We start from the raw sequence: 14,257 nt of genomic DNA on the forward strand, positions 1-14,257 counted from the left end.
CCAAGGCATGGTCTTATTTTTGCCTTCGAAAGTGACGGTACATCCCTTTGAATATAAAATTTTCTAGGAAATTATTGCTGCTGAAACACTAAATGGAGTATTAATGATTAGCCTGAGGTCTAATGCACTCACGGAAACCAACACTGCAGTAAAAAATGCTAAAAAAATATTTCTTTTTTTAAATTTTCTGAAGCACTTGTTTTTGGAGGAATAAAAATTGTTGGAAAAGTCATTTTATTAATATGACAACCCTAAAATACAAATGGCATGTTCAGCTGCTTTGAAATTAATATCGATTGAGGTTATGTCCATCCCGGAAAAAATATAAACAAAATGTTGCGGAAGTTGTGTCTTATGTGATTTCTTTCTGATCAATCAGTTCTCCTGCCTCTTTCGAGAAACTGAAAGACTATTTTGAAGATTTTTAAGCTCCAAAGTGCCCTAATTACAATGAAATTTGCGGTAAAATACCCCACAAAAAGTTTTAAACACCACAGGATCTAAGCTGACCAACTAAATCAGATTAAAAATTATATTTAAAATTTGTTTTAAATTGTGAGGACTGTTCAAATAAATTATCATATGTATGTAATTTGAAACTTTCATTTTTTTTTACAGATATTAAAGATTGATTTAATTTCATGTAATCCTTTTTTATTTCATTTTTTCCGTAAAGCTAAAGTGAGTGATGCAAAATAACAACAATGAACAGCATAAATAATTAAGAAAAAATAGATTTTATACCGACTGCTTGCTTGGTCGTCCTCTCTTCTTTTGCGGATTCTCCTTAGAAATGGGATTCTTTTTTATTTCTTCCTTAGGTTCTTTCTTGATTCTCTTTTTTATTTCTTTCTTTGGTTCTTTTATGAGCCTCTTCTGTGTTTCTCTCAGTTGCTTCTTCTCCTCTTTCAGGCGCTTTTCCTCTGCTAATTTTTCCTTTCGTTTGAATTCCGGTGATCCGGTAGGAATTGCCGATGTCATACCACGATTTCGTTGTTTCGAAAGATGTCGAATTTGTGGGTTGGGAAGTGGTCTGAGAACTTCCAGTCCTCCAAAACGGAGTCGTGGATCTGATGAAAATGTCGAAGTCTTCATAGATAGATCTATTGGCCTTTCTGCATTGGACATACAAATCTTCTTAAAAGGTGCTACTTCAACTTCATGGTCATCAACATTTTTATGAGTTGAAATTGAGAGATCTAGGACTTCGGTTGGTGTTAGCGATATCTGCTCTGCCTCGGTAAGTGGATTCAGACTTAGACCAGTGCTCAGAGTACGTTCTCCAACAGAATCAAATGAATTGCTGAAAACATGACTTTTCGACGGAATTTGATGGAAAATAGGGTTGCTCGTAGTGTCTGTGCAAAAATTTGCGGAAAAAGCAGCATTTTCCAAGGCACTTGACTCACGTTCCCACTTCATTGGATTCACATTTTTTTCAAAACTAAGCTGTGTATCTTCTGGTGAGGTGGACGGATCTGCAATCACGTGAAGATCACTTCTGTCATCCATGGGCATTTCAAATCTGCGATCAACGAGATCCAATATTGGTTGATACGATGTACCAGAAATATTAATAGGTAACTCAGGCTCCACTCTCGAGTTCAGAGCTGTCTTGATATTTACGTGAGCATTTGTGGACACATGATAGGAAGACTGGGATAAGGTGATAGGTTCTCTGTCTTCAAAAAATTTGAACAATTTGTTACCATCCAGTGGGTAGATCCCTCCAGCCCTGAATCCAGATTTTATGTTACTGGAGGTAAAGCTCTTTTTAAACGGCATTGCGGAGAATCGTGCAATATTATGCACTGTCACTTTTTTGCCCTGGAATTCAGACACACAGTATTCCTTAAATGGATAAAAAACAGCCAGGTCCAAGGGTTGTGTCTTATGGCTGGTGTGTGGTGGTAGAGTGATCATATGGATACCGTTATTTCGGCAGAATCTAAGGGCCTCAAGAGATAAGTGAGATGAATGATTATCCAAAATCAACAAAAGTGGATTTTCAATCGACACTTGTACATGATTTTTGAACTGCTCCAAAGTTCTCAAGAAAAACGTAGCATCCATATACCCTTTTGTATTAAACAAAGGTAGCGCACCATCCACACAGCCTTCCATATACTCCGGGTGATGTCGTTTGCGAGGGAATATGATGACAGGTAGAATATACTCCCCTGCTGCATTAACGATACCCACAATTGTCACAGATTCACCCCTCTCGGCAGAGACACACATCCCAACCTGTTTCATGCTTTTTCCGGCTACCACATTCTGCGAACGCAAGACTGTACTCAGGCCAGTCTCATCAATATTATATATTCTGTCTGGCCCGAAAGAATATGTGTTCATTATACCTGTCAAATTTTGGAAATATTGAAACACACTCTCTTTATTGAAACCAAGGTTTCTTGCTGCAGAAGTATTTTCCGGCTTTCTAACTGAAAGTTCTCTGAAAAAAAAAAACGGAATTTTAGAATTGAGATATTGAAATTGTGAATAAAAAAAGCATACTTGTGTCTTCTCAAAAATCCTCTTGCCCATGCTTTCCCTGCCATCTTGTCTTCTGACCAATTATTTGGAATCGTCCTGCCTTCACTGACTGCATACGTATACGCCAACTTTCGTGTATCTTTCAGGGTCAGGCCATAGTTCATCTTGGAACATTCCAGCAAATATTTTGCAAGGTTCTCTTCCTCCTTCATTGTAAGGACTTGTTTAGTCGCAAACTTGTTGTTGACATCTCGGTGTTTTAGCCCCATCATTAATGTAAGATTCTGGCTGTCTCCCATTTCTTCCTTAGCCCTCTTAAATCGTGTGAGCAAAGTTGTCTTGGCAATCCCGTAGTAGTGTGATGCCTGGTGTAGACTCATTGTTTTGTCTCTCAGTTCTTGGAGAGCCAACAACATTATGCCCTCATCAATTGCTTTTCTCTGTCTTTTATACTCCATTCCAGAAAAAAATCACTACGAATTTTTCAAAATTCACTACTTCAAATTGCACGTGAAACCAGTGAAACCAGTGAAACAAAACAAAATAATCTGTCAGGTTATGTCGACTAATGACACATCAAATGGCGGTAGAGTTACCTGATGAGCATTCGAATGCATGAAATTCTAAAATTCGAAGGGAAGGTATGGGTGGTTTTCCAAGGTATCTCCCACCCACAAATATGGTATACCTCTCAAGAAAAACTGTGTTGACGAATATCAACTATAATAAACCCCCCACTATCTACAATATTAGTTTTGTTCCAAAAATCATTTTAAATATAAAAAAAAACACATTTTCAATTGACCACTAAAATAAATTTTTGAGTCCATTTTTCATTTTTCTTATAGATTCTAAAAATGAAGGTCTAGACCCTCTATTTTTGGAGGAGATTCGTGATTTATACTAAAATAGATAATATTTAGTAGAAAACTGTATGTCGTTGAAGAAAAATATAAGAAATTTACAATATTCGAAGGCATGAACTTTCGAAGGGAGAGTACTTTCCCCTAGTTTATTCAAAAGGATAACGATTGAACATTTGTTAAAATGTCTTTTATTTTCTTTTTATGGGTAGCAGTTCATTAATAATTTAAAAAGTTGACCAAAATAAGAGTCAGAGTTATAAAAATATATTTATTATGAAATATTAATAACTACACTGGTAATAAAACTGCGAAATGCGCGAATGGGAATCTATGTCTGCGTTTTGCAAAAGTACAATGCTAATTGGAATCTATAATAAAATTGTTTGCGACCCCAAAACTTTTTAACTTGGTTCAGACTTGCCTAAGGATGAGAAAATGTGGTCGTTAGATTTTTTATAGGTCTTAAGAAATCGAGATCACGAGGCATAAACCTGTCAATCTAATCCGTTTATAAGAAAGAACAATAAGGGCCTAGACAGACTTGAGGATTAGCCGAGAGACGGCTTAGCGTAATTATATTCTAAATATTGATTAAACTACATTTCCATAATTTTCCACTAACTAAGTCGTCTCTCGGCTTAAGTCGTAAGTGTGTCAAGGGCATAATACATGGAAATTTCGTAGACGAAGTGACTAGCGTTAGTTCCCCAGTAGGGGAGGAATTTCCTCCGATCCTTATGCCCTGGACACACTTACGACTTACCCGAGAGACGACTTAACGTAATTTATAATTGAAATGATGATTAGACTACATTCCTACCAGTTTCTTACTGAGTCGTTTCTCGGCTTAAGCTTAGGGATGGATTAGTCAGAAACTGATGGAAATGTAATATGATAATTATAATTACGTCAAGTCGTCTCTCAGCTTGAGTCGTAAAGTGTGTCTAAGGGCCTTGACAGACCAGAGGATTAGCCGAGAGACGGCTTAGCGTAATTATATTCGAAATAATGGTTAGATTTTATTTCCATCATTTTCCACTAAGTCGTCTCTCGGCTTAAGTCGTAAGTGTGTCTAGGGCATAAGGCATTAAGAATAGGCAGAAGACTACGACTTCTCACCAAAGTTCTATCTGTTCCTACACTGTGAGAAATCCGAAAAAGTTAAAATAACATTCCGGAAATGTTAATTTTACTCTGCATTATTGATCCGAAATCGGTGTAAATATTATGCTTTTCAGGTGTATTATGGGTTAAAGTTACCCCTTTTTCATGTTAATTTTACACTTAAAAGGATGTAAAATTAACATTAAAAATGTTTATATATTTTTACACCTAAAAAGTGTTAAAGTTACGAGGGAAAAAAAGTTAATCGCGCCCTCTCTTTTCTCAGTGTAATCCGTCCAGGCTGTGTGGATGTTCGAAATTTACAACCGTTTGTACTACTCTAAATTGTAGGCTATTCGGAGCTATCGACTAGTTCTTTAAGGACATCGGTCGTCCGTTAGTCTCCCTATCTCCTTCAAGGGTAGGCTCTTGATAGTTTCCTTCCGATTCTTGATATCATAGTCTGGTCATTGTCTCGTCGAACATCCTGTACACATGACAGAGCTAGGTCAATTTGCTTCGTAAGGATCAATGCCACAAGGTTGTTTAAGTCGTAGAACTGATCCAGTTGGTGGTTTATCCGAAGTTCATTCAAATCCGCAATTTATTTATTGCAACGTATTTCACGTGCCCGAAGGGATCTCGTGGAGTTGTAAATAAGAGCGGCCAGTCAGCTCTTTGTTGGTGAAATCCCTAAAGCGGTCTTCAGACTAGTTAGCCCATTTCCCGAAGGTCTCAAAATCGTAAATAGCAACCAATTTAATTGCTTTTCAGAATATAATGGATCGTAATGCCCGGTAATGAAATTAAAGCACTTAAGCCATTTGGCTAAGACAGTCTTCAGACTAGAGGTGTAGCCTAGTTTTCGATGGATTTAAAATCCTAATTAGCAATCAATTTAATTTGTTCTTCTAATTCAAATAGATTAATTCTCTTTAATAGTCCATTTCTAAGTCAAAATTTCCCAAAAATTTTCGACTGATAAAAATCTAGAGAAGTTAAGCCTTATGGCTAAGCCTTAGGTCTGAAGCCCGTATAAGTCTTTGTTCTGAAACTCGTATAACTTGACTGCCACTCAGTGCAAAGCTTTTTACATGTGATAAAATGTAATAAAATGCATCCCCTTTACCTAAAAATATCCGGAATTGCCGAAAAAGCATCCACATTCTGGGGAGACGTTCCTCCCTGAGGCGGTCTACGATGCACTTAGCAGATTCTTTCAATATGGGCACATTGTTACGTACGTTGTGATGGAGACATTTCGACTCGATCAATGATAGCATAACGGTTCAGAAATTTCGAAAGGAGACCATCTCAAAGCTAATGGGGTCCCATGTATGTACTACAGTACGTTCCAATTTTTTCTTCTTTAATTTCAGTAAGAAAACATAACTTGTTTAGGAGTTTGAGAAGATAGGTCATATTAGTGATCTCAGGGTTGATTCTATCTCTTACCGTTCGGCTAGATCCTATAGCCATCAAATGATCCTCCAATTTTTTCCAATGTCTCGTAAAAGCTTGAAAAAAAGGAAAGATTCCCTAACAGGGGAAGCAGAGACAAATTGGTAAACACCGAAAAATATATTAATTTTAATATATTTCACTTATTTTGTTGAGTTTGAGCAACAAAAGGATGTTGATGGTGGGAAGAAAATGAAAAAGAGTAAACTATAATACCCAATTCCTGTTGTTTGCTCTGTGAACTTGAGTCATTGGAAGTAGCAGGACGATGTGTCAAACACGCCCCATGGCTTAATGCTTCCAACATGATATCCTATTTCACTTTTTTTTTGTTCTTTTGCCTCCCACACTAATACGTGAATCCTTCACTGTTCATCACTATTCAGCCAGCCAGACATGATTTTCAGAGGATGAGAGTATATACGGTTAAATTTGGGGTGAATATATTTCACCATAGTAAATAAATGCGTGTATATTGTCTCTGTTATTTGTCTAGCAGAATAAATAATAGCACTGTGCAACAATTTCAAACTTTTTTTTTGTCGCCGGGTTCTCATGCTACTTTTTCTATTGCTAGGGTCAAATGATTTACGAAAATACTTATCATTTTGATTTCATTTGGATTTTGCGACTGGTATTTACGAAAAACGGTTTTTTCCGTTTTTTGATACTTGGGTGCCTATATCTCCGAATCTACTGAACCGATTTATTTCTCACTAAGGAATAATTTGTTCTCCTTTAGATGCCCGATAAATCCTCTGAACAGATGAAGTTCGTACAACCGACACCAGGGGCGCTGTAGTCCCATAAATGTCAGAAAACATGTAAAAATCGAAATTTGTAGCAACTTTGATCAAGAATATCTCGAAAACTAAAACTGTTCTTAACAATCTTATTTATGGGTTTGATAGAGAATTTTATTAGCTACATTTTTGTTCATATACAACTTTTTGCTCAGATTATTTTTTAGCCTCGAAATAGAGGTTCAAACGAAAAATGAGCACCCAGCCAACTAGAGAAAACCCTCATTATTTCACACATTTTGACTTTTTCTTTTCAAGTTGAGGTAAATCCAGGATATTTTCATACTTTTTCTAAATTGCATAAGTTTAATAAATATATACATATTTTTTCTTTTACATCGGAAAATTTCTTAGCCCAAGATACACAGTCTCAAAGATGGCGTGACGCGCTTCATATTTCACTTGTGATTTTTGACAAAAATTTTAAAGTGCTCTATTTCGGGAAGAGGCCAAGATATTTTTTGCTATTTTTTTTTTAAATCTGACATGTAATTTTATTCTCTTTAAAGGCGTTTCCAAACTTTCCCCTATCATTGTAGGAAGCAACGTCAAAATAAAAAAAAGGCAATTTGTTTATGAAAATTGGTTCTAGTGTATAGACACCATAAATCGACATACTTTTGATTTTTTTTAAATTAAAAAGTATATTATTAACATAAAAAACTACATTCCCTCAAAGAAAGAGGGTCCACTTTTTTGTTGAACTACTTAATTTTTTTTTTTTGGAAATTCCCCAAAACAATTGAGTAGTTAAACTCAAAAATGGATAGACTTCTTTTCAGGGAGTATAGCACCACAATAGTATTTACCAAAAGGAAAAATATTGAAACTTTTGGATTTGGTATTTAAAAAAAAGAGTCCAAAAAAATTTTTTTTGTCAAAAACAAAACTTTAACATATATTTGGCACATATACTCTATTTTGAAAATGTTTTAGACTTTTATTGCGAAATATATAAATAAAAAGTCCAGTACGACTCTGATAGTATTAATTCCTAAAAATTTCAAACACAGTGAAAAATATGTAAAAATATGTAAAATTTCAAATTTAATGTCAAACTTTTAAACTACTTTTGTCGAGTAACAATCTGAGTCAATTTTGAATGAGTGAAATAGTAACTTCAACAAGAAAAATAACTTAGAATATTGCAGACATGACATGTGTTGACTCTATTGGAGTCGTACTGTATTTTTTTCGAAAAGTAAAGTGATCAAAGTCTAAAACATTTTAAAAAAAAATAGCGTATATGTACTAAAAATGTGAAAAACTTTTGTTTTTACCAAAAAAAAAATTTGAACTTTTTTTTCTTTTAAATACCAAATCCAAAAGTTTCAATATTTTTCCTTTTGGTAAATACTATTGTGGTGCTATACTCCCTGAAAAGAAGTCTATCCATTTTTGAGTTTAACTACTCAATTGTTTTGGGGAATTTCCAAAAAAAAAAATTAAGTAGTTCAACAAAAAAGTGGACCCTCTTTCTTTGAGGGAATGTAGTTTTTTATGTTAATAATATACTTTTTAATTTAAAAAAAATCAAAAGTATGTCGATTTATGGTGTCTATACACTAGAATCAATTTTCATAAACAAATTGCCTTTTTTTTATTTTGACGTTGCTTCCTACAATGATAGGGGAAAGTTTGGAAACGCCTTTAAAGAGAATAAAATTACATGTCAGATTTAAAAAAAAAATAGCAAAAAATATCTTGGCCTCTTCCCGAAATAGAGCACTTTAAAATTTTTGTCAAAAATCACAAGTGAAATATGAAGCGCGTCACGTCATCTTTGAGACTGTGTATCTTGGGCTAAGAAATTTTCCGATGTAAAAGAAAAAATATGTATATATTTATTAAACTTATGCAATTTAGAAAAAGTATGAAAATATCCTGGATTTACCTCAACTTGAAAAGAAAAAGTCAAAATGTGTGAAATAATGAGGGTTTTCTCTAGTTGGCTGGGTGCTCATTTTTCGTTTGAACCTCTATTTCGAGGCTAAAAAATAATCTGAGCAAAAAGTTGTATATGAACAAAAATGTAGCTAATAAAATTCTCTATCAAACCCATAAATAAGATTGTTAAGAACAGTTTTAGTTTTCGAGATATTCTTGATCAAAGTTGCTACAAATTTCGATTTTTACATGTTTTCTGACATTTATGGGACTACAGCGCCCCTGGTGTCGGTTGTACGAACTTCATCTGTTCAGAGGATTTATCGGGCATCTAAAGGAGAACAAATTATTCCTTAGTGAGAAATAAATCGGTTCAGTAGATTCGGAGATATAGGCACCCAAGTATCAAAAAACGGAAAAAACCGTTTTTCGTAAATACCAGTCGCAAAATCCAAATGAAATCAAAATGATAAGTATTTTCGTAAATCATTTGACCCTAGCAATAGAAAAAGTAGCATGAGAACCCGGCGACAAAATCATCGTTGCACAGTGTAGTAGTTCAAATTCTTCTTAAGGATTATTAATATATCCAGATGATATGTCATAAATTGTAGGCATTCAAAAAGTGTGTTTAGCAACGTTGATATTTAAGAGGTTTATGGTATATGAAAGGGGTTGAAGAGTTATAGGGCTTTAATTTGAGAATATGTAACACCCTTGCTTTAAGTAAGAAATACCTATGTATTAGATATCCTATAGTAAATTATTTTACTAATGCATGACACACAACTTCCTGGTCACTCGAAATCCTATCAACATAAATTGTCTCTGTCAACCTTACCTTATGTACAAAATAGCCAGTGGGAGAGAGAGAGAGGAATTTTAGATAAGGTAAAAAGAAAGAGGAAAAATCCTCAATATCCTTTTTACCTCTTAGCCGCAAGAGGTATATGTATGGGCACAATAGGAATAATTCATGAAATAAAAACACGAAAGAGTGGAAGAGACCAATAAGAGGATATTGCGTGGGTGTTTGCACAACTTCTCTATTTGTCCATAGATTATGTGAGTGTTTTTAATAAAAGAGATGAAGTTCTCTCATAGGTATATAATCTTAAGATGAAAATCTTCGAGATTTGTGCAAAAATATTTATCTTCAGGTACTGGAGAGGGAGTAATTGAATTTTAGTATATATGATAGTTCAATCACTTTGATGTAATTAGGAATTCCAAAATGCCAATGCATATTGAGTCCTTGGCCTCTATATTGTTGAACGTCTGGAAATTGATTATAAATAGCTTGTAGCTTCCGAAGCCATTAACCTCTACCAAGGACTGACTTCGACAAGAGTCAAAGAATTTATTGAACAGAGTAATTAATCAATGTTGTGTGCTTAACGTTTATTCGTTTGTTAGTAAAACATTGGGATTAACGGTAACAGGTTGGCAATTTTGTGAGGGGTTTTAGGAATTCCTAGGGCATTCACACACGGCTTTAATGTGATATCTAATGTAACACACTACTTTAAATAAAATGATTAATTAAAAAAATCGTGTTTGTATTAAAGGAAATTTGGGAATACATAATACAAATTAGATTTTGGGCGTTTTTTTTTTTAAATTATTTTAAGCTTTAAAATAAACTGCGCCTTTCTTGAAATCAAGTTGGAGTATCTAATCAGAGTAGTTTGTTTTATTTAAAATACGAGAGAATTAACATTATTAAAAAGAAAGACAAACTTAAAAAATCTCCTCTGAATAGCAAATTAAAGTGTGGCACTTTTGAATTGGGGCAGCGTTAGAATTACACTTTTTTCTCCAATTTTTAAATCAAATTGAGCCTTATCATGATATAATTTGGCTACCAATTGGGAAATTATTTTATTTTATGATAAGGCTCAATTCTATTTAAAAATAAGAGAAAAAGCCCAATTTCAAAGCTGCCCCACTTCTCCCTATAATATGCATATTATCATTTTTCTGGAATTGTTTTCTTTTTTTTTTAAAACGTACATTATTTAAAAATAGAATATTTCGAAATTAAGTTTTTTTAATTTAAAAAATCCTTTATTTGAACTAATAAATTTTCTTTCAAAAAAATTGATCTTTACAACAAAATTTCGGAATTTTAATACGGAGATTTTTTTTGTTTTTGTCTTTTTAACAAGAATGAATTAAGTGCATAAAACACGTGTATTTTTTTTAAATTTAACATTTTATTTTTATTTTCTTTCCAATTGTTATTCCTATAAATAATGTTTTTGAAGGGCATCTCTGCTTTTACTTTTGTTACATTAGAATTTTGCAAGAGATTTTGTCAATTTTCTGATATGCTTAACGTACAAAACTTTTGTTTTGTAAACATATTTTCGAAACTGAATGTGAGAGTGAGTGAGATGACTTGATTTAGATCTCACTCACTCTAACTGAAATGTCAAATCATGTTCACAAAACAAAAGTTATTCTGCGTTGGGCAATATTCATATAATAATTATTTATGTTAAATACAAATATTTATTTATATTTTTTGTAATTAGTAATATTATTCTTTTGAGTAATATGATGTATTTTGCTGGTAAAAGTCGTAAAATTAATAATTTGAATCTACTTAAAAGCTTAAAACCTGTTAAATAGATTAAAAAGATTATATCGACTTGTCAGAATATAAGTCGAACAAATCGATTTTAATAAAAACCATTTTATTCTGTATTCTGTATTCTTCATCTTGATTGTGATATTTCCAACCTCCCCTGTGGCCATCGCCGTCTTAGCGTTAAAGTGAAACACGATTAAAGCTAGGAAATCGAAAAAATGCAGATACAATACTGGTAGGTGCGTTTGTAGTTTTATATTTAAAAAGGTCCTGGTGAAAATTCTAAAAGTCAAAATCCCGAAAATCAAAATCTCGAAAGTCAAAAGTCAAATCGCCAAAATTCCGAAAGTGATAGTGTCCCGAATTGAAAAGAATGTCGAAAGGGATATTTTCTGTTTTTGGGAAATAAATCTACACAATTATCAACGAAGTGCTTTCGATCTTTTCAGGGTTTTGACCATTCGGAATTTTGGATTTCGGAATTTTGGATCTCTGGATTTTGGATTTCGGGTTTGTGGTTTTTTGGAATTTTTGTACTAGCGATTTCGGCTTTCGGGATTTCGACTGACACTGATTTAAATGATGTCAGATACGACATATGCATACTGGGCATTTCCTTACAAAATTGATATATTTCAAAAGATTCACAACTTTATTTTTAAGTCCAAAGCAGACTTTAAAGTTTTAATCCAATTTTTTAATACATTTTTTCTTATAGAATATTTTGTGGCTGAGCACGACAATTTTTAAGTATACAGTGGCGGTTAAAATAATAGAATCATTTTGCAAAGCTTATATTTTTTTAACTTTTGTATTTTTTCCCAATTTATTGATACAATTCTGTAGTAGAAATCTTCAAATTATTAGAATCGTAGAATAAGAGTTGTTTTGGCCGCTAGAGGTCTCTTGCAAAGCTTATATTTTTTTTAACTTTTGTATTTTTTCTCAATTTATTGATATAATTCTGCAGTAGAAATCTTCAAATTATTAGAATCGTAGAATAAGGGTTGTTTTGCCCGCTAGAGGTCTCTATTTTACATAGAATATGTCAATAGTGAAATTCAGTTCGGCCAAAAAAAAACTGGAAAACTCTCATTTATAGTTTCTAAATATGGCTTTATTTAAACTTATTTGATTTATAGATCACATTCTTTAATTTAAATAAAAGTGGTCCTATTGTGTTGTTCAAACCAAAATTCACTATTGATGAATTCTGTGAAAAATAGAGACCTCTAGCGGCCAAAACAACACTTACTTGACGTAAGGTAATTATTTGAACACTTCTATGTCGAAATTATTTCAACGAATAGGAATAAACAAAAATGCTAAAGGTGAAATAGTGGTCTTTGCGGAGCTGATTCTATTATAATGGCCGCCACTGTATATTCTCTATTCCATGATTTTGTCTTAAATCTCTGTTTTTTGTCTGAATCCCAAATGAATACCTCTACTTGGAAAGTATTGCTCTTATTCATTGTTGGTTTGGTTTTTTTTTTTTCTGTCAAGATGGATTACATGAAAGTGCAGTCACAAAGGGATTAAAGTAATTTCCCTTAAACCATTGAAATTCTCAAGTTATTCATGTCTCGCTACTCCCTCAATATTCTTCATCCCCCTTTCTTAGCCCATGGATTCTCTTGGGCTTGAGTAAAATGTCAATTTTGACGAGAATGAAAAATGATGATTTGTGTTGTCTTTTTTTACAAATGTTAGATCTACTACTAAAATATATAGGAGGCAATAATTCTGGGATAGATGTATAAAAGAGTGGTTGAGGGAATGGTGTCTTTTTGTTGTTGTTGTTGTTGTTCATCTTGGATCTCCCTCTCGCGTGTATTATATACTGTGGAGAAGAATAAGCTTTGTGCAATTGCTTCTGTTTTTGTTTTCTCTCTTAGCTTATTTTTGCTATATATATTTGCCGCTATTATATATATTTGTATATGTATATAATCTGCAAGTCGGCTATCTTTTGTAATATCTGGATGTTTGGTGGTCAGGGAGCAGTCTTTCAAAAAAATTCTAGTGGTGAGAGTGAGTTGGAAAATGGTTAGAAAGAGAGTTGGAACAGCCCAAGTAGCTAAAAAGTTATAATAAAGAGCGCAGAATTATTGGAAACCGGACGGACGCTCTGCTGACTATCCACTATAAAGTCTTTTGGTTCTCGGTGTGATGCCTTCCAATGCTCAGTCATAGTCCCCAAAGAGTGTATTATAAAATGTATGGTGCTACCCGTAGTGAGAAAACGGAGGAGTTGTTCGCTCTCTGAGTCGATGGAACGGCTTCATTGTGTATTTGGAGTTTGAACAGACGAGTCATTTTGTACTATACGGAATCGTTAAAAAGAAGGTTGAAAATTTTCTGTGTTTGGAAGAAAAATTTGTTTGGTGTTGCTTGGAATAGAAGAAGAAAAGTTTGCTTTTAAGATTCTCCAGAGGAATCAGTATAGGGTGAAAATTGTTCTTGTGTGATCCCACGGAATTTGTTTTTGTACATCATACTTGAAAAAAAAACAAGAATTTACAAAAAAAAGTGTCCGTTTGAATAGTTGGTGCCTGTAGGTGTTACAAATTGTATTGCTCTATTCTTTTTTTTGTTGTTGTCAAATGTTCATTGAACCAGATGAAAAGAGAATAATTTAAGTGAGGAAGATAATTTTATTAAAAGGTGTGAACGGTTTTTTTTTCCCTCAATATTACTAACAGTTCAACACTCAAGACATTTTTGTGAAGTTTATAAGAAAAAAAAGAATACATAAAAAAGTGCCTCATCCGTTTTATGCACAAAATAATAAGAAAATTGTGGTAGCTGTTGTGTGTTAAAAAAAGTCACCACCGGAGGATTAATAGCTCTATTCTGACCGACAAATTTTTTTCTATATATATTGTGTAAGTACCTGTAAAAATGTGTTACATATTTCTCTGGAGAGTCATGTAATTTTTTATCACAAGTGTCAATTAGGCTGTTTGGGTATGGTTTTAGGCCCAGTTTAGTAAAAAAAAAAGAAAAGATAAAGAAAAACACCTAAAAATGTTTGTGCCATGAAA

At 33.4% G+C, this 14,257-nt stretch overlaps 1 protein-coding gene across 3 annotated transcripts in view; it reads left to right on the top strand.

The window, feature by feature from the left end:
- Positions 1-14,257, top strand: part of LOC129807043 (calphotin) — a 136,193-nt gene that overhangs the window by 27,156 nt on the left and 94,780 nt on the right. Inside the window, exon 1 of one of the 3 annotated variants that reach the window (XM_055856017.1) lies at positions 13,101-14,098. The exons of the other annotated variants lie outside the window; for them this stretch is intronic. The gene's annotated coding sequence lies outside the window, so the exon portion shown is untranslated. Of the gene's footprint in view, positions 1-13,100; positions 14,099-14,257 lie in introns of those variants that run through there. 3 annotated transcript variants of the gene reach the window in all.

Source organism: Phlebotomus papatasi, chromosome 3 (genome assembly GCF_024763615.1).
Source record: "Phlebotomus papatasi isolate M1 chromosome 3, Ppap_2.1, whole genome shotgun sequence".
NCBI classification, from domain to species: domain Eukaryota; kingdom Metazoa; phylum Arthropoda; class Insecta; order Diptera; family Psychodidae; genus Phlebotomus; species Phlebotomus papatasi.